The following is a 26,809-nucleotide window of genomic DNA, read 5'->3' as shown; positions in this document are numbered from 1 at the left end:
TTAGAAAATAAGAGCACTGATTCGAGAGATGATCTCCATTTGTGAGAGAGAACATGAAACACAGCCATAGAGATAAGGACCAGCTTTAATTTTGGGTGTAAGTTGAGAGTCCAGCTCTTTCTGATGGATCTTGCACTGCTGTGTAACCTGGTATTTCACTTTCTCTGTGTCAAAGGTTTTATCTTCTTGATGGCTGGGTTTTTGCAGCTTCTTCTTGAAGTAGGCATGAATGAGATGTTTGGGGATTTTCACATCAATTTTGTTGAAGATGGCAATGACAAATTTATTTTGTGTTCAACAAAGAGAAACTAAATTGAAGACCAGAGGTCCAATCGCAAGTAACAACTTCTTCAGCTACTTCAAGAAAATCACATTCACCTCTATGGTGACCAGTGGGGATGAACAGAATGGTCCTGGAAGTAACATTCTTAGTTTTCTCACATACTGACAAAGGAGTTTTTTGTAGTGGCTCAATGACTTTTGAGATACATCTTCAGTAGGATAATAACTAGGCATATTGACAAATTTAAACACTTGAGTACCACTACTCTTGTCATCAGTAACTGGCTTGTGACAGTAGCAAAACCATCTCCTTTTTCTTTACAATCCTGGTTTTAACTGCTAAATCTCTCCTCTTGCATATGGCTTTCCATCGATCTGGAATACTTGCCAATTCCTCTAATAGGATTTCAGATGTGGTAGGCTTTCCTTTCTTGGGCATTTGAGCCCTAAGGTTATTCTGAACCTTGTCACTGGCATCAGCCTTTCTTTGCTTGAGGTTTTACCCTCTTGCTGTCTGGTTTTTCAGTTATTTCTTACCACCATCTCGTAAGACAAGATAGTGCAGTACAATTTTTGACAATCTTTTCTCTTTTATCAATTTTTAATATTTAGGCTTTTAAATAGTATACTATTAATAAAATGGTTTCCACTTAGTTTTATTTTTTTCGTAGTAAAAATGCAAGTTAAGCACATTTTATTTAGTTAAGTATTGACTTTCAGATCCATTCACTTTGTTTTATGTTCTTCTATTTAATCACTCTCACATTTCCCCATAAGGCTATACCTATCCATATGATAAAATCCAATGTAAGAAAAGGAAATGGTATAGAAAATAAAAAAGAGAGGGGTTACAAATTAGAACCAGAGAGTTTTCACTACCTTTATTTAATGCTATTGCATTTCTTACAATTCAGATCATTAATATTCTTCACAATGTTTTTTGGAACCAAGAGTTGTGAGCATACTGTCAGCATTGCAAGCAAACATTCAATGTGAGTTTTTAGTTTAATGTAAATTTCAATATGTACTTTATCATGTACATGCTACATAAAATAAATGAGCTTTGTTAGGATTCCTTTTCTGTCTATTTATAAGGAACAGGATTACCAATGAATGATGGAGTTGAATACACTGCTCTTTATTTATCATGGGAGTTTGCAGAAAATGTAGAAAGGGCATCAAAAATAGTGTTTATAGTACTTGGAAAATTTGTGATGAAATTACAGATTGCAAAATTAGTTAACTGACAAAGTTGTTATAACACTGAGATTGCATTTTACTTCTTTAAAGTACACACACACAAAGAAACTAATATATGAAATAATTGTGAGATTGATATTTTTACCTATTATTTAATATACTTGAATGTGAGTCTTTTTTTCCTCCCCATGTGTTATATTTAATGCTCTATACTACCATGTAACCATGGTTTTAGGAAGAGAACTGCATAATTAGTATTTTAGTTAACTAAGAAAAATTACATAGGTACTTTATTAATCATTAAAAGCAAATTGAGGAGAGGACATCTGTCATCATATGTACACTATCCCTTTATACATTCATTGTTGTATGTATACTATCCCTTCGCACATGTTTGTTGAATAAATAACTGTTTTTTAAAGATTTAAATTTAATACTAAAATACTTTTAACGCTAAAAATATAAAAAATAAAGGTTGATATTTATCTTATGATTCAGAAGATTCTACTAAATTTCAATTTTAAGCAATTACGTGCAATCTAAATAGAGTCTTTGATACCATGAAAAAAAATACTTCAAAATAATCCCTGCTATCAACTTGTTTATATGGTATTTGCTTCTTTCTTGAGAATCTAAATTCAAAAAAGATTCCAGTTTTAATTTTGTTTTAGAGTCATGAGAGAAAAGGGCAGTCATTTTTATTTTGAATTCCCGGTTCTATAAACTTTGCCTCCAACACGAGCTAAACAAAAATCCTCAAAGAAATCATCTGGGTCATTTATTAGTAAAGCTTTTAAGTCACAGAAGCTTGTTACCCACAGAGCCTGAAGAAAGACAGCATGGCACAATGGAAAGAGCTGGTGCCTTTGAAAATAGGTGTAAATCTTTGCCCTGACACTTATCAGACACATGTATTTGTGCAGGTTAGTCAACCACAGAGTTGCACAGTCAGCATCATCATCCATGACCCATTTTGTTCCAGATGGTTCTACATAAAGATAGAATGTGTGCAAAGCATGTTTCTGTTTGGTGCCAATCCATTGTTGTTGAGCCCAAGTTTTATTCATGTTTCCATAAGCCATATTTCTTACTCAAGAGATGGGTAGATATTATAGAAAACATGACATAAAATTCACCAGTTGTAAAAGAATATCAATGTAGAAAAACGACAATCAAGAAAGGAGAGTAGATAATACCTTGATTACTTCATGAAGAGAAAATAATCCAGAAATATGGGCTAGTGGTGCTAGATTTATAGTCTCCCTGGGCCAAGTGAATTACACTCTCATGAGATAGATTTCTCTCTGGGAAACATTCTCCTCCTTAACTTTAAAAAAAAAAAAAATCACATCTAACAGATCTAGTTTAATGTTTCAGCTGTGCAGTGAATATTTTAAACAGAAAGAGCTAAAGTCCTTACATAGCTTTTATCATTAAAAAGAGTTGTTTATAATAATGGCTTCAGGAAAATTAGATTAATGGTAGCAGTAGCTTTATCTGTTCTCTGCCAGGTAAACACCAATAATACTCTAAAGGTAATCTCCTAAAGATAGTTCTAATCCATGCTGGTTTAGGTGGCAAATATTTCTTTGAATGAAATTACAGTTTGGGTTATAGAGGCAGAACTGATAAAAAAACAAAAACAAAAACCTATAATATGAAGTTATATAGACCTGACATTTCAGAAAAGGTGGCTGACTGTGGCATAAGTTTGACTCAAGGGTTATTGCTATGTGCATTCTTTTTTCCAAATGCTTCAAAGAAGGCAAACAGCTTTTACCAGTAAAATACAGCAGAGACCAAACATTTATATTAAGTTCTACATTTCATTAGTTGGAAAGTTGAAGAAGTAGTCAAATATGGTGACTTACAAAAAATGTTCTAGGATTTGTTCATCTTCTTACGTGTGAGTTTAGCCCAGAAGTGAAGTCTAACTAATTACAATTAAGTTGGCATAGACTTTCTACCTTTAAAATAATCTAGCAAGTTGAAACCAATAAAATTGCACATTGGTTTTGTAGTTGGATTCTGTCCATGATGGAGTTATAAGGCAGTTATATTTTTAAGCCATTAAATAACATGGACTATCAATAAGAAAATCACTATATTGAACTCAAAGCATTGTCATATTTGGCAAAAGTGCTTTTTTTTTTTTTTTAATCTAAGGGGCATTGTTTTTTAGGTCATTTGGTTCCTTTTGGAAAACTATAATTTACCACTGGCATGTTTAACAATCAAGTGAATTGTCACATTTCTATTTGATAAAGTCATTTTACTTGTGAAAAGAGTTACTATTTTCAATTCGTCACAGTTTGCTTCTGAGGGTCATTTCAATTTCCTCTAATTGTACTTAAGTGTTTCTTCCCACCCTCACCTCCTCCCTTTTGGTGTTTGTTATTTGCTTTTAATGTGATTTCAGAATTGTAAGTAGCTCAGCATACTGATAAGTGAATTTTTGAGGTTTTTCCATTTAGATCAGTGAAGTAAACAGAGTAGAGAGTGGCATTTCTTCCTAACAGGTTTTTCTTAAAACAGGTACTGAATTAATGCAAATTGTTCTTGGAAGCATAGTTTACAGAATATGGATTTCATCAACACTATCAACTTATTTGTGCCTGAACTAATATTTTCTTAAGATCCACATAGCTTTATCAGCATGGTGCTTTTAATACTATATCTGCACAGCAATTAAGAGCAGGAAATGCTGGCTAGAGATCTTTATTACCATTTTATTGATGTTAACAGAGATGAGGCAGGTAAAATAAGAGGTAAAAATGGCTCATTGTAAAAGCATAAGAAATAACAGGGACTGACTGAGGAAGTCCCATCCAGAGGAATCAGATGTCACTCAGTCTTGACCCATATCATTCACCTCTCAGGTGAACAAAATATGACTCCACGCAAACTTCAGCCTTCAGGCTATCAGTCTGCAATACTTGTCTTAAAAATCAATTTGTTGAGGGTTGATTAAGTAACATAAACCAAACCAGGCTAGTGTGTGGCAAGGCTGAAGCATAGGAAGATGAACTATCACATTGAGGGCTGACTTCATGGGTGTATAATCTTAGTAGTCATAAGAGATCATCCATTTAGAGAACCTCACACTTGTTTTAATGGTTTGCTGTTGTGGTCTTGAAATTCTTAATTATTTTTGGACAAGGATACCACAGATTAATTTAACTATCGTGCAGTAAATTATGCAGTTGTTTCTGATCCTGCTCAAGGTAACATTTGAAACATTTTTCTCCTGAATGAGTAATATACCTCTCTGCCAGCTTAAGTAATAATTGTGGAGTGTTAGAAATGGAAGGATCAGGATATTGTCATTTGCTCAACCTGGTTTCTTTTATGGATTTGAATGTACTTGCTCCTCTCTCTCCAATTACTATCTGTATTACCTATCTCTCAAGAGAAAAACCAATGGCCTGATTTATCAGAGACTAAGGTAGAAAGTCTGTAGTTCTAGCATCAAAATTACTTGCTCGATTTACTAAAAGATTTAAGAATTTCCCAAAGATAGACCAGAGACTTCCTTTCTTTCTCTGAATTAAATATACCATTAAAAATATTTTTAAAAATTAGTACAATGATCTATGGTATTGACAAACATGGTGTTCTCCCTCTTGGTTGTTTCTTGTTTGTATGTGAAATAAATGATCATTTGAATTTGTCATTCAAGTTGGCCATAATGAGTGATTCATACTCAATATCTGGTTTTAGAGTCATCTCTCTGCAATGTTCGAATAAAGTACAGCACAGACTTCTCTGGTGTTCACTAAAAAAACATCAAACCTTTTTGTAGATCCCTAGACAGTTATAATTCACCAATTTCTAGCTCATAGAAAAAAAGTACAAGCATTTAACTTTGAATCTTGGGAGCAGCACTCTTAGCTGGATTAATTTATTTTTCTTACCCATCAGTATTCTAGATTTATATCCACTTTCCTGTTATATTTGATGCCAGCCAGCATTCTTTTGCTGTTGTGCAGGTATGACTAAGTACTGTCTCGTGCCATTGAATAGGGCATCATTTGTCTTGGGTTCTACAAGCTGGCTACATACATGACAGCACACAGTGACAGTAATTTGCACTGATCTGCCCCCACTGCTAGTCCTGCTGCTACAAATAGCAATTGATTATTATTCTGTAGTGTTATTGGCTGTCACTATGAACACAAGCTTTATTTCATTTTTAAAGTAACATTCTACAGATCTATTTAGTGTAACAGGAAAACAGGGAAATGTTCATTTTTAAAAATTATTTGCAGTCACAGGGGTAACTTCAAATTCTAGTCATAGAATGACTAGATACCTTTTTATCCTCCACCTGTCCCCTCCCAATGTGTACTGCTTTCTCTCTTCAAAAAAAAGTTGAAATCTTATTTCATAGATATGTATTTCTTGACCTATCTGGTATTCTAAAAGTCTTAGTTTTTCCAGGGTCCTATACTATCTCACCCTTTTTACTTTTTTCCTTCCACAGACTGACCAGAAAGAGTTCTTGCATTTAGAACTACAATTATGAAGATTTGTAGAGTTAATATTTATTAATATCATATCGGTGATAGATATATTTTAATTTATAAACTTTCTCCTTCCTAAACTGCAAATTAACTTTCTAAGTCTTTTAAAGCACATTACTAGGTAGCAAAACTGATTTATTTTATTATGCTGTGTGCCATCATGAGTCTTATATGCTTGACTACTCCAGCAAATACTATTTCTGTCTCAAACTAAAAAACTGAGTTATATATAACACGGAGTTTAGAAAACAAAAATAAAAAAAAACTATACAAAACCTCAAAGACCTTATCTGCCTAGTCTTTGAATAGCTCTCTGCTCTCCGAAGTTCACCCTGGGGTAAGCAGAGTTCATGATGAAATGGGCCATTGAATCTTCACCTCATCCCTGTGTAGAACAACCAGTGGGTGAGTTTTTGCAATTTGGGACAATAAAATTCTTAGAGATACCATCTTGCCATTAAATTTGGATTTTGGGGGTATATATTTTTTTCAAATATTTTGTTATTAGAAAATAAATACAAATCCGTCATCTAATCAGAGGTAACTAAAACATTAAAAACAATATTTTTGGAAAGGCAATTTAGTCCCTGGTCTGAAGTGTACTGTTGAAAGGAAGGTTCAGCTACATGTCATTAGAGAGTGATTTCATCATCCCTTCCTTCCACTTTGAGACCACCCAGAATCTAAAAATTTACCAAAGGCAATTTTTAAAACATATTTGTGCTAAAATTACTGTTATCTATTGATAATTTAACTTTTCTCTGTATTGACAAAGGAGGAAATGTATGTAAAGGAATTACAGAACTGCAAATGGTACAGTCAGTTCTAAGCTTCGTTTAAGATTTGTTTTATATTTTAACATTTGTCTGTGCTGAACAATGCTCAAAACCTAGTGAGAAGTAGGTACACTCAAGCTGTAAATGAGAAATACAAATAGTCATAATTCGGGATAGACAAGGGCTGTCAGATATTAGTAAAAGGAATTTCCCTTTATTACTTTAAAAAAAATTTTTAGAATGTTTTAAAAATTGAAACTATCAGTGATCTAAAGAAAGTGGTCAGCTTTTCCAAGAACTACTGAGACAATATGAAGTCCAGAACAGTAATCTTTCAAAAGGTAAATGAAAGGTATTATTCATTTCACAGCCATGATATAATTCAAATTAATGCTAAACAGCCATGTATTTATCAATTAGCATTATTTGTTTCATCTGTCTCTGACTCCCTGTATTGTTCTAATTCCATCAAATAGTCATTTGCTTTTTTATGGTAATAATGGCTTCACATTTCTTCCTTTCATCTGTATCCTTGTGTGCTATTTGTTATTCTGCTAAATCCCTATTATAGAGGCCTATGAGTTCCAACAGCTTGATGAATAATTGGAAATGTTTTATCCCTGAGCTTCAAAAAAGTGCTAGAAATAATTATGAGCAAAAGTCTTCTGTAGTGTCTCATATCAATCCAATCCCTGCTTTATGCTATTTGTACTTTAGATAGAGAAAGACACGGCGAGATCTTGGTTACCAGCTCTTGCAGCATAAAAGGGACAGATGTTTCGGTTTCCATTGCTTTTCTTCTGTCTTCTCTGTTCTCTGTTCTTTCTGGCAGCTTGGGCTGTTCACTACAATACGTTCCACAGTTAGTCAAGCCTGTAATTTCACAAGGTACAGTTAATTATTGATCAATCAAAATGAACTTCATAATCCTTTTGGCAACTTGTGCTGCACTTGAACTTCTCCTTTGCCCATAAAATAGCTTAATGGTCTACAGGATAATGAATGTGAAGGATATGAACTAATGTTCAAAGAAGCAAACAAATCCTACCTTTCTGGCTCATGCCAATTCAGGATTATTCTTCACAACATACTACATACTCCCTGTTTTTCTTCAGCAAACCAGCCTTTCCTCATCCCCATCCTGAACCCAGATGCTGAGCTTTCATGTCTTCTCCAAGAATTTGATTCAATTTAAGGCATTTATTTAATATTTGAAGATATATTTTTTATCTTTTAATTTCTTCTACATAAATTAATTTAGTCAGATAATAAAATAGCTCTCATAAACCACAGAATCATATTTCCAGTACAATTATGTACTGTTTTTTCTGGATGGGCAATTTACCTATATAAGAAATGAACAGCATCATGCATCAAAGAATAATGACTCCTCTCCTTCTCTTAGTGAAAATACAAACTAAAGGGAAAAAAGTCCCCAAACCCTGGTAATTTATATATAATGTGTATGCAGAAGGATGTCACAGCTGGTTTCTAGCCACTTATAATTCAATACTTATTAAGAACCTACTATGTGCCAAGGATCTTGCTCTGAGAGACGGACACATAAAGAGTAAGATGGAGATTAGAGTATGAGAGTCTGGAAACTAAGCCTTGTCATAGTACATAATGACGTTTTCAATGAAAGGATTTCGTCTCTGAGGAGAAGAGATGCTGATGAGAAAAGTGTAATTATTAATATATGGGTAACCAAGTTTAGTCAGTATGCTATTAGAATGACATCCTCCTCCAAGAAACAATCCAGGCAACCTTCATCCTATTTGTGTACCATATAATTAATACCCGCCCTCTCCTCACTGTGTTTGCAGTACTAGCTTGTTCCCATATAAAGATGAATGAGTTGTGTCATGATTCCTTTCTGCAGAGTTTATGTGATGCTAGGCTCAGCCAGTCAGTGAGGATGACTGCCATACCTACAGCTGCCTAAGTTCCTTCAGTTTCCAACTTTGTCTCCATCTGGGAAGCTCAGTTCTAGGTCTGTTCCTTGTTTCCTCTGGATTTTGGTATGCAGTTTCACTGTTATACAAATACTAATAAGCAAACATAAACTCGAAAGATTTAAGATAACCTGAGTGACTTTCCAATCCTTATAGACAAAAGAGGCTAGTCCAGATATGCACAAAAGTAACCATACTTCTAGGTGACAGTGTAAAGAGACATAAAGAGACATTAAGACAAAGTGTTTCAAGAAGAAAGACTATTTGTGATTGGGGGAATCAAGGAAGGTTTACAGATTTTATGGTCAGTTGAGCTGGACCTCATAGAACGATCATTTTTATCAAATGTTATCAAAGGCAGATAGATGAGGAAGAGCAGATAGTGAGGAAGAAGAAAGGAACTTGGGAACAAAAGCTCAGTGATGAGAAATGTGAGGATGTATATTTAGTGTTCATTTGTTTTGACTGTATGTATATCAGGTTACACCCACCTGGTCCTAAAAAGTTATGATGCCTTTGATAAGGACATGTATTAGAGTGACTTTGAGACTAAGTATGTCCAAACAGAAACTTATTTCTCTCTCAAAATGCTCACCAGTTATTTTATACAAGATGCCATCTCCTTTCCACTCAGGATTAAATCCCTCATGTACTTTGGCCGAAGTATCCTGTTCCTGCATCTGCTGCCCATAGGCCAATGAGGATGCTACTGTCCCACTCACACCTAGGGAATGTACTGTGCTCCCTTTACCACATACCCTAAGTACAGAGAAGGCTCTCCCCTGGATTCTTCATAGAGGAGCAGAATTAATCTGCCATTCATGCCAACTTTTCTCCAGATTCAGAGATGACAGTAGAGATTAGCACTGAGTCACCACTACTTCCTCTGGTAGCCATACTCAGAGCTGCAGGATGGATCGGTACTCAGGGGTCCTTACCTGGCACTAACCTGCTTAGATCCCAGTCTTTCTCCAGGTGGCAAAACTCAGCCCATCTTCATGACCAGAGAGTTCTAGTGTATTTAAACCTTGGTCTCTGGTCCAGCCTCCAGAGACCTGAGAAAAGACAAACTTCCTCCCTCAAACAATCTAGGGCACAACTTCAGTTTTACCTCTTCCCAGGAGGTCTGACAGGCCCTATGGGACACTTTTCATCTACTCATGAGAACATTTGGTCCCAAGAGGAAAATTAGGTTACAATGTAAGTGTCAAACCAGAAGCAGATTCACTATAAAGCTACAGAAACCTAAGATTTTAAGTTCTCTTCCAAGACTCTGTACCTAATTTCATGTTTATAGTTTTCTAATTTTTTTTTTTTCTCTAAAAGAGGGCCCTCCAAATTGTATAAGTTTCAGGAATCACAAAACCTGAAACTGGCTCTTCTCCTAAAAATAAGACATTTTAGATTTGTTCATCTTATATTACACCACCCATGAGACCTCCTCACTCCAGGCTAGAACAAGCTCTTGACTCCAACCAAACCCTTTTCTAAGTCCCACCTCCATCCTGGATTGAGGCTCTTTTCTCATACCCTTTCTGCTGTACTCTGTCTTTAGGTTCTCGACACCTGCAGGATCTGGTTAACTAGAACATAGACACAGAACCACAAACACACAGACACACACACTGACACATGGATTCGCAGATACAAATCCACACACAAATACATCTTCACTATCTCGTTGATTTATAGAAAAGACTGCTTAAATGTAGAGAAAAAATATACTCCAGAAAGGAATATAACCCGCAGAGAAGTAATTCTGCCTAGCCTCTGTTATTATCATGCCGATATATGTGAAGATGAGATTATTTTGCATCATCCGCCTAAAAGAATGGCCTATTCAGACAGGTTTCTTAAAAAAAAAAAAAATGACTGACAACTGCTGGCTACTTTTAGCTTTTAGGTAACAACCTCTGCCATTACACTTCAAAATCTTAACTTTCAGGCAACTTCCTTCTCCCCTTTTAGAAGCAAGAAAAGTTGTGAAATATGCCAAGGAGATGCTTGCCTGAAGGTACTAAACATCTTAAATTTATTCCTTGTTTTTGGAAAGTTGGTGAGCGGGGAAGTGACCTGGTCAGAAAGAAGTTTTAGCAAAACTTCTTAACCACAAACATACCTCATGTTAGAAGGACAGATCAAGAAGATATGTCCCTTTTTTTTTTTAAGCCCAGATCCCTGTAAGAAGCAGCTTCGATGACTCAGAGTCATTGAATCTCTTTACATATTACAGCAGCAGCATCTCCAGTGATGACTTCAAACATGGGCCATAGGAAAGTGAGCACGCTTAATCCGTGCTCAGATTCTGCAAATAAAAGCTAAACTTGGAGTAATTCTTTCCACTCAATTCTTTCATGAATTGCAGTAGACACCTTTCTCTCAAGGTTCCACACCTTGATAGATTTAAGGCACGCAGAATAATGACTGTTTACCCAATTTGTATTCGATTTTCAATGGAATAATCAAAGCTGCTGGGGCTGTTCTGAGAAAGTACGAGTCTCTCTGTCCCCAATCCCTAGCGAAATTGGTATCCTCAACCCAGGGATCTGTCTTCAGTTAGAAGAAGCACCTGATGATGTCAAAGGACCTTGAGCTACAGATTCTACATACCTGCTTATAACTCACTAGTTGAATGAATTCTGAGTCATTGTCTCTTCAACTCCAACCCTCTTCACAGAGTTGCAGGGATAGTAACTGAAATGTTACACCTAAAATACTTGATACTAAATATTTAACAAATTATGGTTGCTTCTATTAAGTTCTAAAACAGTTTGGGAAAAGTCATCCCTCAGAATCTTTGCTTTAGTTAACTTGAGTTATAATTTCCATACCTGTGGTCCATTAATTATAAATGTGTAAAAATTTGAATATATATTTATGTAGAAATTATTGTGTTACAAACAGATTTTTACATGATATCCTATCTTCCTAAACATATAAAAAGTCTACATTTAGTGCAATGATCAGGATCTGGAACCAACTCTTTGGAAAAAATTAATTTTATAATGTTTTCAAAAACATATTTGTACACATGATTATAAAAAATTGAAATTAAAAACATCTATAGATATACATATAGATAGATATAGATATAGATACAGATATAGATATAGAAATATAGATATATACATTATCTCTTCAGAAGCAGCAATATACTTTAACCATTTCGTGGCAGGAGGAGGTGTGGGAGTCAGGACAAATATTTTTAAAAGAATAATTTATGATGTTGTCAGGAAATATGCACTAGAAAAATGTACAGAGCTATGTTTTCAGCAACTTAATATTTCCTGATATTGAGAACATTATATGAAAATGTAAATAGAAATGACAATCCAATACTTTAGAAATGGGATACATAAAATACAATTATTATCAGAGAACAGGATGGTATTGGAGGGAGGAATTGAATTTCCCTCTGACTTAGCCCACATAAAACTTATCCTTTCACAGTGGAAACTTGTCGTTCTGATACAGGGGTCTACAAATCTTTTCCACAAAGGGCCAGATAGCAAATGTTTTAGACTTTGCTGGCTAGATGGTTCTTGTTGCAACAATCCATCTCTGTGGATTGTGATGGGACAGTAGCCACAGACAAGACTTAAACACGTGAGTGTGTCTGTGTTTCAATAAAACTTTATTTACACAACAAGCAGCCAGAGGTGGATCATTGTCCTTAGCTTGTCAAGCTCTGTTCTAAAATAATATATAACAAAAAGAATAACACAAGACAAGGATAAAAGAAACTGCAGGAGGAGATGTTAAAGTTATAGAAAGTAAGAAACTGTAAGAAAGAGGAAAGCGATAGTGAAGAATGGAGTTCATGATTTTTGCCTATTCATTCACCCTTACTACTCTATGGCACAAAACTTGCCTCGCAGGATATAACACTGGGTGTCTTGATGCCCAGGTAACTTGCTTTATTGGGAATTTATATTTTACATGATAGAATATATTATTTCCAAACCCTAGGGTTTTGATCCTTAAAATAGTCTGAAATTATTGAAATTGCCTCAGATACTTCCAGGCGTTTCATTAAGCCCTGACCACCAAGATCCCAGCAACTGACCTTTGAGAAAATTTCATGTTTCAGAAGAGAGATAAATAAGCATTTCATCTCAGCCTCTTTTCCAGTCAGCATTAAGACAACACCACAAACTCCATGAACCTAGTATAAAGATACATATTTGCTGCTTAACGCTACTTAGTTTGTGTTATTTAAACCTGAGGCCTGAGCTCTGTGAATTTGTGGAGGAACAACTTTGGCAAATAGAAAAATAAACTTTGCCTCAGTAGAAGATTAGTCCGGGAGGCCCAGTGGACGTTTCACAGCAGTAAAATCCATGCAAAATGAATTTAGACAAGAATAGTCTGTCTAAGATATCAATTTGCCCAAATAATATATTTATAGACTATTATTACATCTAGGGGGAAAAAAGCACTAGATTGAAACTGTAAAATTTCACTGATAAAAATGATCCATTCTCAAATGTCAACCAACATTAAAAGGGAGAATTTGACACTTTTAAATAAAAAATGATGCGCAAATTACACAAGAAATCTATGGAGACTCCTTCAGTTCTTTTTTCTCCTCTATCCTGCTCTAAAACATGCAATAATAACCTTTTTCAATTGAAGAGTTTTAATCTATGTGCATAAGGAGACTTAGAGGCAGTGCCTTCCCTTCCTGGAGGCCTGTGTGCAGGGCTTTTTTCAGATATTGATTGTGAAAGTGATATCACACCAGAAGGTACATTGATATGGTGTCGGGTAAAAGAAAACGGCAAAGAATCCTTACAGTCTAATCAAAGCTCTGTCCAAGCCCCACACTCTGATGAAATCTAATCAATAGAGACGATTAAATGACACATACAGAGTCATCAATATTAAATACACTCCATTTCCTGTACGAGAACTGGATAACACAAAGTAGACAAGATAAAACTTGACTCTGTAGGTTTATTTACAGGATTTGTGCTATATTTAAATATGAATATGAAAGTTTGACTCAGTTCAGTTTTTTTTGTTTGTTGGTTTTTTTTTTTTTTTTTTGGCCTGACAAATCAAGGTGCCAACAGTGCATTTGCAAAACACATGTTGAACAGACTATGAAGGTGAGCAAATTGCATAGGGTATTATCTGAGAATAATCACGTAGAGGACACCAGTATTTCCTTTAACATCTGGTATTTGGCTTTGTGATAGAGACACACAGGAGGATATAAGACTAACAATAAAAAAAAAAAAAAGTTTCCTTTTATTGAGAGTTAGCTGCATGCTAGCCAATGTGCTAACTGCTTTACAATTATTATCTCACTTACAAATACTATCACGTTATCATTTTTAATGTTGAGGAACCTGAGAGTTAGATGTGTTCAGTGGTATAGACATGGAAGTGTTGGAAACTGAACTCAGGATTTCTTAACTCAGAAAGGTATGCTTTCTAACGGTATAGCCCAAATCCATTGCTAATTGACTATGATCTTGGAAACCTATATATGTCTGTTTCATTGAAGTCTCTTTCTTCCTTTGTAAACGAGAGACTTAAATTAAATAATCTGAAGTGCCTCTGTTGACCTAAATTTCTAAGAATTGTTTAGCATCATGCTTGACTGCTAGATATTTATTAAGTGTGAATAATATCACTTCATAAAATTGCTCATTTATAAGAAAGGGTATATTTTCAATGATTGGGAATTTTTTGCTTCTTGTTTTAACAGGGATGACAGTCGAAGAAAATTAGCAAAGGTATTTGGAGGCAAGGCTCAGTTCACTATTTCAGTAAAGATCGCTAGACTTCCAGCTAGATAAAACTTTAGTGGTTCACTGTGGTACAGATTACAGAAGAAACCGGGTAGTTCCAACTACAAACTACTTTTCCTTAGACTCAGGCAGTGGGCTTCAAAATTATTCCTCATCAGATTTTCCCACTTTTTAATAACAAAATCAGTGTGCTATTAATTTAATTAAGTTCTAAAAAGTAAATTAAATATATATAACTTCATCTCTTAAACATTTTACAAAACACGTGTAATGCTTACCATGTGCCAGGTACTGGTTAAAACGCTTTATAAATATTAATGTATTCAATGTTCACAGCAACCTATTGAAGTAGATAACATTATATTATCCCCGTTTTATACATTCAGAAACTAAGAGTAAGTAACCTGCTCAGAGTAACCAGGTTGATTGCATAGACAGAGAGCCAGGATTTGAACCAAGGCATCTGGTTCTAGAAAACTTGCCCACGACCTTTATACTCTGTTGCCCCTTTCTGTATAAACTACCATGCTTAGGAAGAAGTTTTATAAAGAAAGTAGACATTTTAAAATATGTTTACAAGAGATAAATTTAGAAACCTTTTATGCTATTGAAAAGGCATGGCAGGAAGGCAATAAACGTACAGAAAAATTTCCCTTGAAGAAAGATTAAATTTGTTCCTGGAGAAAGAATGGGAACAGGTATGATCACTAATTCATTTCACACAAGTCCCCAAACAACTGGCAGGCATTATGGATTTTGACTAGTGTTCACCACTCTTGACATTTCAGACACACAAGCGAACATCAGAAAATTCTTGCCAGAATTCAAAGTTTCAGACAGTACTTCAGGACAGTGGTTTCCTTTAAGAAAAATCCTACTCGCTGATCATTCTCAGAGTAATATATTTTTATTCTGTTCAGGGCAAGAATAAAAATTTTAAAAATCCACTTGTTTAACTTTGTATCCAAACTCTTAGTAATAGTTAATTGATGTCCTTTCTGTCCTTTCCTTAAGAAGCATCAAACCCACCAGCCTTACCTATGTCATAGTTGCTTTTTAATATGCGCCCCGCCCCCCTATCCCCCCGCTTTTTTAGTGTCTCTTTTTCTCCTCATAGGTAATCTCACTGATTTCCTTTGTCTAGTTATGCAAAATAACAAATGTCAAAGCTTGGGAAACTGGTAATTTGGTAATTTTAGACAATCGCCTCATAACTACATTTTAGTACACCTTTGAAGCAATAGAAGTTCAAAGGCTTTGAAAAGACTACTATTGCTTTGCCTGTTACTATGAGTCATTTGAAGTAATTGGTCTTGTCTGATCTATGTTTTGAACTGAGGAAGTAGAGCTTTATTACCACAATCAGATACAGGTTTTTAGCCAAGGAAGTGGAGTTTTCCTCGCAGATGTAGATGCATGCTTGATAAGGCAGAAAACAGACAGATGTGCCTCTATGCACTAGGGAAGAGGTGTGGAGAAGGAACAAATAAAACAGTTGAGAAAATTCTATGAAGCTGCAGTGAAGTGCTTCTGGAAGCAGTCCCAGTTAGGAAATATCTCACAAGCAAAAAACTCATAATTTAGAGGCAGACTTTAAACTTTAATTTTGATACTAACTGAAACCTACCTATTATCCTCATCATGTTAAAAGCGGGCCAGTGAATTGCATACAAGTAAACTGAGTAAAAGAAAGTTATCTTCTTAAAAAATATTAACTAGTTATTTTTTAGTCTTTTTTTTACGAATATGGTTACTGATGTTAAAGCCAGTTTTGACTTTATTAGTTTCTTACAATGAAGACCATTGTTTCAGATCTATTTCATGAGATAAAAGACAAAATGTTCAACTCCAAAGAAGACACCATATAGGTTACTTCTTTTGGCACCTTCTCACAATAATATTTATCAATGGTTTTTCATGTGTGTACTTGTATGTAAAGAAAGGAATAAGACTAAAAATAAAACGAAATGAAATGAAGCAAACACACACATACACTTACACATTTCAAACAAAAACTGTTTGATTACAGTTTTAAATATTTGTCATGAAACAGTCAACAAATACTTATCAAATGTTTTCAATAGGTTATGTACTGGGATAGAAATTAGAATATATAGCTTATGAGGATGTATTTTTCAAAGAGTTTACAATCTAGCAGGTAAAAAGGCTAATGACACATGTACTAATAAGCAGAAGTCATCAAAGGGAAGGGAGCACAGGAGAGAGCAGACTAAGGCTTCCCAAAGAAGTTAATTAACTACATGGATCTTGATAGAGTGAATGCCTAGGAATAGGCATTCCACAAGAAGGAAATAGTTTATGCTAAGGTACAGAAACATGAAAGGGCATGATTTAGTCCAACCACCCACAGTTATGCTCGCTAGAAATTGGGAGAGAATCAGTGAGAAGATGAAGAGTAAAAGAGAAAGGAAAAGTGGCAAGAAAGGAGATGGATACAATTGGAATCACAGAGGCAAATAAGGGGTCACTGTCAGAAAAGTGAAAAACAAGAGGACATGTGCAAGATAAATAGGCAAGGTCGCAGAATTGATGAGACATACCAGAACGATTTTTCAGAGCTTCAATGGTAGAATAGAGGGTAAAATGTATGAGATAGAAAAAAAGAATAAAGAATCCTCGAAGATTTGCCTCCCCTTCAGAAACATTTGCCATTTCGTTTATGTACATTTGTATGACCTTTTTTGATTAAAGTCTGCCCACTTCCTCCCAGATTAAAGGCTCTTCAGTATATCTCTAGATCCATAAAACTCTAAAAACTCAGTGTTAGTTAAATAAATGATTGAAAAAGTAAAAGACAAAATTCTAAGTTTATGACTTTTATGACACAAAATATTTTAAGCTACTTCATTGACGCTGAGCTCTGACGATTTATACTTATAAAAAATAAAGATTTGACCGAAAGTCAGCAGTTTAAAATACTACTTGCTATTCACACCTTAATAGGAATCAGAGGTATGAGAAAAGGTCTGAAGATGAAGAAAGAGGAGAACTGAAGAGAGTTATCAATAAATCAATCAATGAGTAAGTAGAAATTGCCATGTTAGTGAGCTGGAATACAGAAGAGGGAAGGAAAAAAATTGTGAAAGGACATTTAGACTTGAGGAGAAGAAGAGGACAGTAAGGAACTATGCAAGGGTATGGTATTTAGAGAATGGTAGAAAAGTCAATGTGACTAAAACAGGTGCTCATGTTATTCTTATTTATTAGCAAAGCTTTGATAAGATTTTTTTTAAATTAAGGTAAATTTTATGTACAATTCAATGTGCACATCTCAAGTACACAATTCAAAGATTTTTAACTAATACATATGCCCATTTACCAATATGCAGAATATTTATCATTTCAGATAGATCCTTTTTGCTCTCCTATAGTCATTCCCCAGCAGTCATAGGCAGCTATAGCACTGATTTTAATCAATATAGACTATTTTTCCTATATTTAAAACTTTTATAAATTGTATCATATAGTATATACTCTTTTATGTCTGTTTTCTTTCACTAGATTCATTTATTTTTTTAAAATTCTTCAGTGCCTTTTTTCATTATCCAGTGTTTTATTATTTTATAACACTGAGTAGTATTTCATCACATAAATATATCAAAACTTTGAGTGACATCAGAAACATGGTGGAGTGAGAGAAGTCCCCAGATCTCTCCCTTTGAAACAACGATAACCTGAACATCTAAAACTGAATAAAAAACACCCAAATTGCACACCAGCACATCTGAGCATAGGATACGCACATAAGAGCTGCTGCAAGTGAGAACTCTGGGTGTTGGGCGGAGGACTAGGAGAAATAAAGAACCTGCCTCTTGCAGCTGCCAGAGATCCTTGTAGGGGGAGCGGCGAGTTCCCTGAACAGCCCTGCTTGTCACTGCTGTGAGTTCCACACAACTGAGAGCAGTGCCCATTCATCAGGGCAGAAAGCAGAAAAGTGGACAGCAGGAAAACAACATTGGTTTTTACTGGCCACAGTTGCAAAACCAAGGCTGAGCTGCAGCCCTCAACCCTCAACTCAGAGGGTGCTCCCTGAATACCCTCTGAGACCAAACACCGTGGAGTTCCAGGGGAATCTGAGCAAACACTACAGAAGCTGTTGCTAACACTGATAGGGGCTGAAACTAAGGGTAGCAAGTGTGATTAAATATCTACAAGAAAATAAAGGCATTATATAAAGGCATTATTAAGGCTTTATATAAAGCAGGGATCCAAGAGGCTTAGGCACTACCAACTGGAAACCACCAACGAAAAACACCTTCTTTGCAACAGGGTAGGGACCATTATATAATAAATCTTCTTTCTGGAAAAAAAAAAAAAAAAGGCAGAATACACTTCCATTAATACCCATGCAAAGAAATAGTCCATTAAACACCATAAAACAACCATGGTGACAAGACATCTCAGAAAAAAAGAGAAAAATCTCCAGAAAATAAGCTTACAAACATAGAAATATGTGACTTAAATGACAGAGAATTCAGGATGGTACTTCTGAAAAAACTCAATGAGATCTAAAAAAAAAATCATATAAACAATTTCAAGAACTGAAAAAACAACTAGATGAGCAGAATCCTTTTTTTAGCAAGAAGACTGAAACCCTCAAAAAAACTGACTAGACTTTCTGGAGATTAAACACACACACACGCACGCACACGTACACGCACACACACATACTGCAAGAGTTGAAAAATGAAATAACAAGCTTGGGAAATAGAGTTGACCAAATCGAGGAAAAGATCAGTGATATCGAAGACAAAAATCTAGAAATGAATCAGAAAGAAGAGAGAAACCAAAGAATGAAAAGTAATGAAAGAGAAATACAAGAACTAGCTGATACCATCAGGAGAGAAAACATAAGAATAATAGGAATTCTCAAAGGGGAGGAAAAGGAGCAGGGATTAGAAAGCATTTCAGACAAATAGTTGACAAGAATTTTACAAATCTAAAGAATGAACTGGAGCTTGGAATTCAAGAACATTGTATGAAAATTAACAAAAATCAATGACAAAGACAAAACTCTCAGGGCAGCCAGGGAAAAGAAGATGGTAACCTATAAAGGAAAACCCATTATATTATTGTCAGACTTCTCAGCAGAAACCTTACAAGCAGGAAAGGAATGGAATCAAATATTCAAATATAAATGAAAATACATATATATATATACACATATATATATTCCTTTACATATTTGTAATGGTAACCACACATCGAAGATTCGGAACCGAATTATATAACATAAAATAAGAAGGACCAGAGGGAAAACCCACAAAAGCAAACCAAAATAAAGAAAACAGAAACACAGGGACAAGGAAGCAATGGAAACACTGAGATACCAGAAAGCGAAAGATAAAATGGCTGTAAGAAGATCTCATATTTCAATAATCACCCTAAATGTAAATAGACTGAACTCACCAATAAAAAGGCACAGAGTTGCTGAATGGATCGAAAAACAAAACCCAACCATGCGCTGCCTCCAGGAGACACATCTCAATTACAAAGACAAATATAGACTCAAAGTGAAAGGATAGAAAATGATATTTCAAGCAAATGGCATTCAGAGAAAAGTGGAAGTACTAATATTGGACAAAATAGACTTCAAAATAAAAAAGGTAAAGAAAGCTACTGAGGGACACTTCATAACAACAAAAGGAATCATGCACCGAGAAGATATAACACTTAATAATATCTATACTCCCAATCATAGAGCCCCGAAATGTGTAAAGCAATTACTAACAGAACTAAAGGGAGAAACATACCAAAACACTATCATAGTAGGGGACCCAAATACCCACTATCAGATATGGACAGATCATCCAAACAGAAAATCAGTAAGGAAATAATATCCCTAAATGACACATTAGATCGACTGGACGTAGTTGAAAGTTTCAGAGCCTTCCATCCCAAAACAGCTGCTTATACATTCTTCTCTAGGGCACATGGAACATTCTCAAAAATCGACTACATACTGGGACACAGAGCTAGCTCAAGAAATACAAGAGGGTTGAAATCATATTCAAACCATATTCTCTGATCATAATGCTTTGAAACTAGAGATCAACTGCAAAAAGAAAGCAGAAAGAATCACAAATACATGGAGATTAAACAACATACTACTGAAGAATAATGAGGTCAGAGAATAAATAAAAAGTGAGATCAAGAAATACATAGAAATGAATATTAATGATAGTACAATACATCAAAACTTTTGGGACATGGCAAAAGTGGTCATAAAAGAAAAGTTCACATCACTACAAGTCTACTTCTAAAAACAAAAACAAGCCCAAATAAACAACTTAATGCTTCATCTTTAAAACAAACAAACAAAAAAACTAGAAAAGGAAGAAAAAATGAGGCCTAAAGTCAGCAGAAGGAAAGAAATAATCAAAATTAGAGCAGAAATAAATGAAATTGAAAAAAAAAAGATAGAAAAAATAAATGCAACAAAGAGCTGGTTCTTTGAGAAGGTTAATAAAATTGACAAACTCCTGGCTAGATTCACTAAGGAAAAAGAGAAAGAACACAAATAAACAAAATCAGGGATGAAAGAGGGGAAATTATGACTGATATCGCAGATATACAAAGGATCATACAAGAATACTATGAAAAAATATACAACACCAAATTTAAGAAGCTAGAGAAATGGATCAGTACTTAGAAAAATACAATCTTCCTAGACTGAATCAAAAAGAACTGGAAAATCTAAATAGACCAATAAGCAGTATGGAAATTGAAACAATCATCAAAAACCTACCAAAAAGTAAAAATCCAAGACCAGATGGCTTCACCAGTGAATTCTACCAAACACTCAAAGATTTAATACCTATTCTCCTCAAACTCTTCTGAAAAATCAAAAAGGAGGCAATACTTCTTAACTCTTTTTGTGAGGCAAATATTATCCCGATACCAAAACCTGGTAAAGATAACACACAAAAAAGAAAACTACAGACCAATATCTCTCAAGAACACAGATGCAAAAATCCTAAATAAGATACTAGTGAACCGAACACAGCAACATATTAAAAAGATTATATACCACGATCAAGTGGGCTTCATCCCAGGGGCATTTAATGGTGAAAAACTAAAAATTTTTTCTTTAAGATCAGGAAGAAGACAAGGCTGCCCACTCTCGCCACTATTATTCAATATAGCATTGGAGGTCCTAGTAAGTGCAATTAAGCAAGAGAAAGATAACTCTGCCTGACTTCAAATTATACTACAAAGCAACAGTAATCAAAACAGCATGATATTGGCAGCAAAACAGACACACAGACCAGTGGAACAGAATTGAGAATCCAGAAGTAAACCCATATTGACATGGGCAAATAATTTTTGACAAAAAAGTCAAAAACATACAGTAGAGAATGGAAAGCGTCTTCAATAAATGGTGCTGGGAAAACTAGAAAGCCACCTGCAAAAGAATGAAACTATACTGTTGTCTATCACCACACACCAAAATTAATTTGAAATGGATTAAGGACCTGAATATAAGACCTGAAACAATAAAATGCAAAGAAGAAAACATAGGAACTAAATTCAAGGACTTTGGACTTAATGAGTATTTTATGAATTTGACCTCAAAAACAAGGGAAGGAAAAGCAAAAATAAATGAATGGGACTACATCGAACTAAGAAGCTTCTGTATAGCAAAAGAAACCATCAACAAGGTAAAGAGACAACCACCCGAATGGGAAAATATATTTGCAAGCAAAGCCTCCAATAAGAGCCTAATATCCAAAATATACAAAGAACTCATACAACTCAATAACAAGAAAATTATAAACGATCCAATCAAAAAATCGGCAGAGGACTTAAACAGACACTTCTCCCTAGAGGACATACAAATGGTCAACAAATATTTGAAAAGATGCGTAACATCACTAGCTATTAGGAAAATGCAAATCAAACCCACAATGAGATACCATCTCACCCCTGTTAGAATAGCTATAATCAATAGGATACGTAATAACAAATGTTGGAGAGGAAACCGAGAAAAAGGACCCCTCATACACTGCTGGTGAGACTGCAAATTGGTACAGCCAGTATAGAAAACAGTATGAAGTTTTCTCAAAAAACTAAGAATTGATCTACCATATTATCTAGCAATCTCTCTACCAGGTATTTACCTTAAAGACTTGAAAACTCATATCCGAAAAGATATTTGCACACTGATGTTCATAGCAGCATTATTTACAATGGTCAGGACATAGTAGCAACCGAAGTGTCCTACAACAGATATTTGGCTAAAGAAGCTGTGGTACATATATACAATGGAATATTACTCAACCATAAGAAGAGATGAAATACTGCCATTTGCAACATGGATGGACCTTGAAATAATCAAATTAAGCTAAATAATCAAAATAAGCTAAATAAGCCAGACAGAAAAAGATGAAAATCACATGATATCACTTATGTGTGGGATATAAACCTAAAGGCAACAAATGAACAGGACAAACAAGCAGAGACTCATGGACATGGACAATAAACTAGTGGTTACCAGAGGGGAGGGTGTGAGGGGGGAGATAGATGGGGGAAAATTTAAACCATTTCTTCAATAGAGTAAGGAAGAAAGAAAGAAAAGAAAGAAAGAAAGGAAGGAAGGAAGGAAGGAAGGAAAAAGGAAGAAAAAGAAAGAAAGAAAGAAAGAAAGAAAGAAAGAAAAGAGAGAAAGAAAAGAAAGAGAAAGAAAGAAAAGAGAGAAAGAAAAGAAAGAGAAAGAAAGAAAAGAGAGAAAGAAAAGAAAGAGAAAGAAAGAAAAGAGAGAAAGAAAAGAAAGAGAAAGAAAGAAAAGAGAGAAAGAAAAGAAAGAGAAAGAAAGAAAAGAGAGAAAGAAAAGAAAGAGAAAGAAAGAAAAGAGAGAAAGAAAAGAAAGAGAAAGAAAGAAAAGAGAGAAAGAAAAGAAAGAGAAAGAAAGAAAAGAGAGAAAGAAAAGAAAGAGAAAGAAAGAAAAGAGAGAAAGAAAAGAAAGAGAAAGAAAGAAAAGAGAGAAAGAAAAGAAAGAGAAAGAAAGAAAAGAGAGAAAGAAAAGAAAGAGAAAGAAAGAAAAGAGAGAAAGAAAAGAAAGAGAAAGAAAGAAAAGAGAGAAAGAAAAGAAAGAGAAAGAAAGAAAAGAGAGAAAGAAAAGAAAGAGAAAGAAAGAAAAGAGAGAAAGAAAAGAAAGAGAAAGAAAGAAAAGAGAGAAAGAAAAGAAAGAGAAAGAAAGAAAAGAGAGAAAGAAAAGAAAGAGAAAGAAAGAAAAGAGAGAAAGAAAAGAAAGAGAAAGAAAGAAAAGAGAGAAAGAAAAGAAAGAGAAAGAAAGAAAAGAGAGAAAGAAAAGAAAGAGAAAGAAAGAAAAAGAAAGAAAGAAAAGCATACTAAGGAAATACCTATGACAAAGGAAAGAAAACAAAATCCACAGGGCATTATGATTACATTTTAAAAGTCTATTGTGTGATACAAAGTTACAAAATAGCATTCAAGTGTGATAAATTTATTTTCAATTATTTATTTGAGTATTCATGTTTGCACTGAAAAAGTATGAAGAAAAACACCACGATGTTAATAAATGGTATTTTTATTTCTTACAACTAAAAATAAAATAAAATAAATAAAATAAAATAATAAAATAAAATAAAATAGTGACCTCAATGAAATTATATATATAAAAAACTTAAACTTATCTTCTATTTTCTTAAGGATATTTAGAATTTTTCAGTTCGAGGCTACTCTGAATAATATACAATGAACATCATGGCACCCTGCTATCTGTGGGCATATATCTTTTTCCCTTTTAAGTACTTGAGTGAAATCTCTGGGAAATGGGTTGATGGAGTGTGTTTAACTTTGTAAGAAAGAGCTAAATAGCCTTTAAAAACGAGCGTACTGTTTTGTACCCCCATCAGTAATGTATTAAACTTCTGTTTTGCGTACTGTTTTGTACCCCCATCAGTAATGTATTAAACTTAATACATCAGTAATGTATTAAAGTTGCTCTGTATCCTCACAAACATTTAGTGTTGTCAGTCTTTAATTTAGCTCTTCATAAGTCCCTAAGTGGAGAACTGTTCAATGAGCTCAGTGGCTTGCAATACCTTTTCATAAGCAGCTGTTCAATTCGTTTGCCTGTTTGTATTGGCTAGTTAACTTTTTACTAATGATTTATAGAAATGTTTTATGTATTCTGGATGCAAATATTTTCTCAGATTTATATATTATAAATGTTGCCTCTAATTTGTGGCTTGCCTTTTTATTTTTGTAACAGTATCTCTTTACAGACACTTTTTAAAAACTACTGGTCAAGTCTATTTTTTTAATTTAATTTTCTTTATACTTTATGCTTTTTGCTTCCTTGCCAAGAAATATTTTCATACCACAAGGTCATAAAGGTATTTTCCCATATTCTTTTTCAAAGTTTATTGCTTTAGATTTTAGTTTTAGGTCTACATTCCTTTCTAATTTTTGTTTGTATTATAGGGTTAAGTTTAATTTTATTACATGTGTTTATGCAGCTGGTATAGAACATTTGTTGGAAAAGAATTTCCTTTCCCCATTGAACTGCTTTGGCATTTTTGTTTAAAATCAATTGATCACTTATGAGCATATTTATTTCTAGACTATTTTGTTCATTTGACTTCTATGTTCTTCCTTATGCAAATTCCACCCAATCTTGATTAGCTTGGATTTAAAAGAATTCTTAAAATCAGATAATATGAAATTTACAATTTTGTTCTTTTTCAAGATTGTTTCAAATAATCTAGAGAAGTTATTTGTAAAATTTAGAATCTTCTTATTAATTTCTATAAAACAGCCTGCTGTGATTTTGATTGGGATTATAGTAAGTGCACAAATCATTTGGGGAAAAATGACATCTAAACAACATCTAATTTTCCAAAAAGAACACAGTATACCTCTCCATTTTTAGGTCTTTTTAAATTTAACTCAGCAATATTTTGGAGATTTTGGTTTAGAAGTTTTTTTATGTTTTTGGTTAACTACTTCTAAGGGTTTTTAAAAATAATTATTAATACAAATTATGTTTTGTTTTCCAAATATCTGTTACAAGTTTCAATTATACCTATTATAAAAATACAATTAATTTATTTTAGTGGTTTGTATCATTGCTAAAACCATTTATTATTTCTAGTAGTATTTTATAGACTCCTTAGGATTTTCTACAACACAATCATATTATCTGCAAAGAAAGAGTTTTCACTTTTCCCTTGTAATCATCATACTTTCCATCATTTTCTTACCTTACTATCCTTGTTAGGATCTGTAATAAAATGCTGAATAAAAATAGTTAAAGTAAGATCATTGCATTGTTCTTAATCTTAGCAGAAAATCATTTAGTATTTTATCAATAAAAAGATGTTGATTATTATAGAGATTTTTTTTTTTATCAGATTAAAGATGTTTCTATTCTTAGTGTCCTGAACTTTGTGGGTTTTTTTTTTTTTTTTTATGAATGAGTATTGAATTTGGTCAAATAATTTTTCTGCATCTATTGAGAAGGTTGTAAGTTTTTATTTTTGTTTGTTTGTTTTTTTCTGTAAATTGATTTGGTGAAATGACTTGCTTGATTTTTGTCCCTTAAACCAACCTTGTGTTCCTAAAATAAAGTCCACTTGATCTTGATGGATGGAAGTATGTATAATCATTGCTGGTGGAAATACAAAATGATGCAGCCCCTAGGGAAAACAGTATGGCAGGTCCTCAGAAAAAATTAAACATAGAATTACCATATGAACAAGCAAATCCACTTTTTAGTATATATTCAAAATAATTGAAAGCAGATATTAGAACAGATGTCTGTATACCAATATTCATAGCAGCATTTTCACAACAACGAAAAGGTAGAAACAACCTATATGTTCTTGGACAAATGACTAGATAAACAAAATGTGATACATACATACAATGAAATATTATTCAGCCTCAAAAAGTAATGAAATTCTGATACATAGTACAGTACAATACAGAAAAGTCCTGAATCATCAGAAACATGCCTTTGTTCTTAAATTTAGGAAACTCATATCTACAGCACAGTTGAATGAGATATATTCAGCAGCAATTTGACGAATTTCAGTTTTTCACTTCAAAGTCAGGTTCCACAAATGGGACTCACCTCCTCTAGCAGGGCTTTTAACACAGGTCCTTCCTTCAGTCCTTCTGGTGGGCACTCCAAATGAGCTCCCAAGACTGCCTTCTTCTTCTGTCTGCTTCACTTCTTTTGGGACTTGATCTCTCCCTGTGTGGCTTCCTCCAAAATCATCTTGTTTCTCTTCAACTTCACTTCGAAGAGACTGGCCAAGGTACAT

At 34.1% G+C, this 26,809-nt stretch overlaps 1 pseudogene; it reads right to left on the bottom strand.

Annotated features, from left to right (window-relative positions):
* Positions 1 to 26,809, bottom strand: LOC112470247 (annotated as a pseudogene).

Source organism: Pteropus alecto, unplaced genomic scaffold, assembly GCF_000325575.1.
Source record: "Pteropus alecto unplaced genomic scaffold, ASM32557v1 scaffold3, whole genome shotgun sequence".
Lineage (NCBI taxonomy): Eukaryota > Metazoa > Chordata > Mammalia > Chiroptera > Pteropodidae > Pteropus > Pteropus alecto.
The sequence above is the reverse complement of the archived record's forward strand: the minus strand, read 5'-3'. Positions and strand labels throughout refer to the sequence as shown.